This window comes from Barbus barbus (assembly GCF_936440315.1).
Source record: "Barbus barbus genome assembly, chromosome: 43".
Lineage (NCBI taxonomy): Eukaryota > Metazoa > Chordata > Actinopteri > Cypriniformes > Cyprinidae > Barbus > Barbus barbus.
In genome coordinates this window covers 19,990,293-19,996,292 of record NC_136721.1, presented here as the reverse complement: position 1 = coordinate 19,996,292, position 6,000 = coordinate 19,990,293, and positions in this window count along the sequence as shown.

The window sequence follows — 6,000 nt, the reverse complement described above, 5'->3', positions numbered from 1 at the left end:
ATAATAAACTAAACAGTAACATTGCAAGCAAACATGTTTTCATATATATATATATATATATATATATATATGTGTGTGTGTGTGTGTGTGTGTACATGCGTGCAGAAGAGCTTTCTTTCAGTAACATACTGTCGCGGGCTGAAGAATCACACAACCGAACAAAGTGAGGTGAAGTCCCCGGAGGGTGTGTTTATTTAATAATGAAGAAAAGTGCAAGTGAATAAGTGCCGTCGGTGCGTGGTTTCCTCTTCCCCTCTGGTGCTCGCGTCCCTCGATACTCAGCGTGGCGTGCAAAGTGTCCTGGTGCTGGTGGCGGGCTGTGCGGTTAGCCAGAGCTGTCTGGAAGTCACAAAAGAAACACACGTTAGCGGCTTGACTTGCAGGAGGCATTCCTCCTCATCTTCTGCTCTCTCGCGGCTTTTGTAGAGCTCCCCTAAGCCGCGGCAGCTGGGTCCGATCAGCCCGCCGTGATGAGGTGCAGGTGACTCTCCTTCGTTGCCAGGGCGATGCTGATAGGCTCCCGGGACAGGTGTCACACTCCCCCCCCCTAAGTGTCGCCCTGGTCCCTCGGGCTAAGGGGGAGGATGGGGCTGGAGGAGGAAGTCTCATTGACAGACCTGAGAAAGCTGTCCCCAAGCGGGAGAGTCCATCGGCGTTGGCGTGGGCGGCGCCGGCCCGATGTCGCACGTCAAAGCGGAAGTCCTGGAGCGCCAGGAACCACCGAGTCACCCTTGCGTTCGTGTCCTTGGCCCGAGCCATCCATTGTAGGGGAGCGTGGTCGGTGACCAGAGTGAAGGCCCGTCCTAGAAGATAGTATTTTAGCTCCAGGACTGCCCACTTGACTGCCAGCGCCTCCTTCTCGACCGCTGCGTAGCGTTGTTCAGCGGGGGACAGCTTTCGGCTGACGTAGACCACCGGGTGTTCCTCACCGTCCTGCACCTGCGAGAGAACGGCTCCCAGCCCGGTGTCAGAGGCGTCCGTCTGCAACAAGAAAGGGCGGTTAAAGTCGGGGGCACGGAGTATCGGTTCAGACGTGAGGGCAGCCTTGATCTTCTGGAACGCTTCGTCTTCTGCTTCTCCCCAGCTCACCATCTCCGGCCGCCCTTTCTTGGTCAGATCGGTCAATGGGGTGGCTAAGGAGGAAAAGTTAGGAATAAAACATCTGTAGTACCCCGCCAACCCCAAAAAGGCCCGTACCTGCTTTTTCGTGGACGGTCGGGAAGCGTTGCGGATAGCGGCCACCTTGTCTTCTTGTGGGCGAACGAGACCCCGGCCGACTACGTAACCCAGGTACCTGGTTTCTGGTAGGGCCAGATGACATTTCCTGGGGTTGGCGGTGAGCCCAGCCCGCCGCAGTTCCCCAAGCACCCTCCGGAGCCGCTCCAGGTGGTCCTCCCAGGTCTCTGAGTAGATTACCACGTCGTCGATGTAGGCGGCTGCATATTCCTGATGGGGCCTCAGCAGGATGTCCATCATACGCTGGAATGTGGCGGGTGCCCCGTGCAGCCCGAAGGGGAGAACCCGGTATTGCCAGTGGCCGCTTGGCGTGGAGAAGGCTGTCTTGGGTCTGGCCTGGTCGGTCAGGGGGACCTGCCAATAACCTTTGGTGAGGTCGAGCGTGGAAATATACCGGGCTCTCCCCAGCCGATCCAGGAGTTCATCGACGTGTGGCATCGGATAGCTGTCGAACTCAGAGACCTCGTTCAGGCGGCGGAAGTCGTTGCAAAACCGGAGGGTTCCATCTGGTTTGGGGACCATGACGATGGGACTACACCAGGGACTGCGGGAGGGCTCAATTACTCCTAACTTCAGCATCTCCTGAACTTCCTCCTCGACAGCCTGTCTCCGGGCCTCCGGGAGACGGTAGGGCCTTTGCCTTACGACGGTTCTGGTGGGAGTACGGATGTCGTGGGTGAGGACTTGAGTTCGCCCGGGGAGAGGAGAGAACACATCCGCGAATTGACCGACCAGCTGGTGAAGCTCCGTCTTCTGGGCGGCCGACAGGTGGGGACTCATATCTACAACCACGGGAGTCGACGTGGCAAGGGCCGACAGCTGGGGCCCTGTTCCAACCCATCGTTTCAGCAGGTTGATGTGGTAAATCTGTGTCTCTTTCCTTCGCCCCGGCTGGCGGACCCTATAGGTGACGGGGCCGATCTTTTCGGTCACAACATATGGCCCTTGCCACTTGGCCAGGAACTTACAGGCTGATGATGGTACTAGTGCCAAAACATAGTCTCCTACTTGAAACTCCCGTGGCTGGGCCGCACGATCGTAGTTCCGACGTTGAGCTTCTTGGGCTTTGGCCAGCTGTTCCCGGACTAGGGGCATGACGCGCTCGATCCGCTCCCTCATCTCTCTCACGTGCTCGATCGTGGACCGATGGGCGGTGGGCTGCTGCTCCCAGGCCTCTCGGGCGACATCGAGCAAGCCCCTGGGCTGCCGCCCGAACAGCAATTCAAATGGGGTGAATCCGGTGGAGGCCTGGGGGACTTCACGAATCCCGAAGAGCACATACGGTATCATCTGGTCCCAGTCCCTCCGGTCGTCCGCCACCACTCGGCGGAGCATCTGTTTTAAGGTTTGGTTGAACCTTTCCACTAGCCCATCGGTCTGTGGATGGTAGATTGAGGTGCGGATCTGTTGCACCTGGAGGAGGCGACAGAGGTCCTTCATCATCCGGGACATGAATGGCGTGCCCTGGTCGGTCAATATCTCCTTCGGTATGCCTATCCGGCTGCAGAGCAGGAGTAACTCCTTCGCGATGGCTTTGGTGGTGGCTTTCCGCAGGGGTATGGCCTCAGGATACCGGGTGGCATAGTCGACGATGACCAGGATGTGTTCATGTCCCCGGGCTGACTTAGGCAAAGGCCCTACCAGGTCCATCCCGATTCGCTCAAAGGGGACCCCAATAATAGGTAAGGGAATGAGCGGAGAGGGGCGTGGACGCCGAGGGGAGGTGCGTTGGCATTCCGGGCAGGCTTGACAGAACCTCTTCACATCCCCGTCCAGTCCTGGCCAGTGGAAACGGTCCCGGATCCGTTGGCTGGTATTTGCCGCCCCCAGGTGGCCAGCCATGGGATGGGAATGGGCGAGCTCCAGGATCGTCTCCACTTTTCCTCTAGGGACTACCAACAGTTTTACTACCTCCCCTCTCCGCTGAGCGACACAGTAGAGCAGGCCGTCTTGCACTATGAAGTGGGGGGTCGGATGGGGGGGTGGTTGCGCCTCCTCGCCTTCGACCACCCTCACTTGAGCCCAGCAATGTTTAAGGCGCTCGTCCTCCCGTTGCTCTTTGGCGAAGTCTCCCCCTCCCTTCACCTGTTGGAATGTATCAAAAAACAAGTTAGAAGATTGGGGGGTAGACTCACCATCGCGCGCGCTGTCCGTGGTCAGGAGGACGGTTGGCTGGCGACGTTTTCGGGTGGGCTCTGACCGTTGGCGGTTCCCGGCGCGGCTAGTCGACTGTGCGGTGGAGGGAAACAAGCGCTCCAGGCCTGGCCAGTCACGACCCAGGAGCACAGGTACCGGCAGGTCCTTCATGACTCCCACTTCGAGGTTCCAGGTCCCCTGTCTTGCTGAGACAGTAACCCGCCGGGTTGGGATGTGGTGTGTGTCGCCGTGCACACACTGGATGGCCACCCTGGCCTTAGAATGGGGCGATGGGGCGACCACTACTGACGAGACCAGGCTGATGGAACTCCCTGGATCCACCACGGCCTGATACGGGCGTCCATTGATTCGGACACGGGTGTGTCGTGCTTCCTGTGGGGGCTCCTGATGCACCGCACAGCCGGCCAGCCAGGTCCGATTAGGGGAACGGGTCGGTTCGGTCGGCATTGGCTCGTCCTGGGGGCCGGGAACCGCTGGCCTGCTCACTGGTCGCTGGGACCCCTCTGGCGTGCGCCGCTCCTGGAACACCCTCCGGGGAAACGGCGGCGCCCTCTCCCCAGCCTCCTGACGCAGGGTGGCTTCAGCCAGCTCAGCCAGCACCAAACACCAATGACTTATACATAAGGGTACTGTCATTTTAGACACTTTAGAGACATTTTAGAGATTTTTTGAATTATGATTCCATCTTTGTTGCCACAGTTTTGTTAGTGCCCTTTTCTGTTCTAAAGAAGGGGGTGTCCCAACATTTTTGTCCTTACAGTGTCTATACAAGTCATTGGTGTTTGGTGATGAGTTTTTGGCTCAAGGTCTGCATATAAAGTCACACCAGAGGTGTTCAGCTGGGATCAGGACTTGGCTTTCTGCAGACCAGTCAAGTTCTTCCACACTGACTGAATCAATCATGTCTTTTTGAACCGTGCCTTATACACAGAGGCACTGTCATGTTATAATAGAAAAGGGTCCTGTCCAAACTGTTGCTATAAAATTAGAAGCACACAATTCCGTAGAATATCATTATATGCTTTAACATTAAGATTTGTACTCATAGAAATTACTAAAGTAGTCAAACCTGTTCATTAGAAGGGTGACCCAATACTTTTGGCAATATAGTGTATGTAAGTAAGTAAGTAAGTAAATTTTATTTATATAGCACATTTAAACATAGCAAAGCTATCCAAAGTGCTTAACAATGTAACAGAAATTAAAATGAGAAAAGAAAACAAAAAAAGAAGCAAACAAGACAACCAATAAAACATCAATAAAATTGAAATTAAAATGCTAAGGAAAAAAGATATGTTTTCAATCTTGATTTAAAACTGGTAATGGAAGGTGCAAGGCGGCATTCTAGAGGTAACTGGTTCCATAGACGAGGGGCATTAACTGAAAAGGCTCTGTCACCCTTGGTTTTCAAACGGGAGCGAGGGACAGATAAAAGAGCCCTGTCAGTGGATCTTAAACGTCTGGTAGTTGACAAAGGGATAAGAATGTGTGGAGAAAGAAAGTGAATACTTATTTTTCTGCTTACTTCATTAATAATGCAAACATCTCTGGCTTGTGAGAGCTTTGGGTAACAGCTATACTTCATGCCCAAATATTACCTCAGTATACTGTAAACTGGCCAATATTCTTGCTAAAGGACATGCAATAGCCCAACCCACTGAAAACAGTGAATTGACAGTAATTGTACAAGTCACAGCCTGAACTGTTCTAGTAGTAATTGCACAAATTAAAACGTCAAATCAATCACGTAAACACTTAGATAGGTGAAGAAGCTTTTGTACTTGCTTTCTCAGTGTACTTATGCTGTGAGAATTTGGCTAGGTTTTGATTTAATATTCTCACTGTCTGTTTTACTGAAGACTGACGTGTTTGGAATGACATAAAGAGACATAGCGCCATCTTGTGATGCAAAATGCATTCTAAAAACGGCAAAGTTCAAGGCTGAAACACATTTAATATGGCAAGCCGTTTTAACATTTAATCTATAAGTCGCACTAGTATCTAATTTAATGTTACTGGTACTTACTTTTTAAATACTAGTATCTTTTCCATTAAGTATTAGTACTTAGTCATTAACTACTAGTGCTTATTCTTTAGGTACTAGTGTCTTTTTTAAAGTTACTAGTACTTATTCATTAGATACTAGTACTTAATCAGTGGATACTGGTACGTTTTCATTAGATACTACATTTACATTTACTCATTTAGCTGACACTTTTATCCAAAGCGACTTACAATTGCTATATATGTCAGAGGTTGCACGCCTCTGGAGCAACTAGGGGTTAAGTGTCTTGCTCAGGGACACATTGGTGTCTCAGTGGATTCGAACCCGGGTCTCTCACACCAACGGCATGTGTCGTATCCACTGCGCCATGTGTAATCTCTAATCTCTCTCCTATATGTTGCTGGTTCATTAATATTCAACATACGATTAGCATACTGGGCAGAAATGCTCATTTTAAAAGTACTAGTATCTATTAAGTTCAGGATATCTCTGGTCTAAAAAGTTACTAGTAACTAAAAAATAAGAACTAGTTCTATTTTGTCTTAACGAGAAGAGTATAAGTAAATACTAGTCACTATTGGAATAAGTACTAGTATCTAATA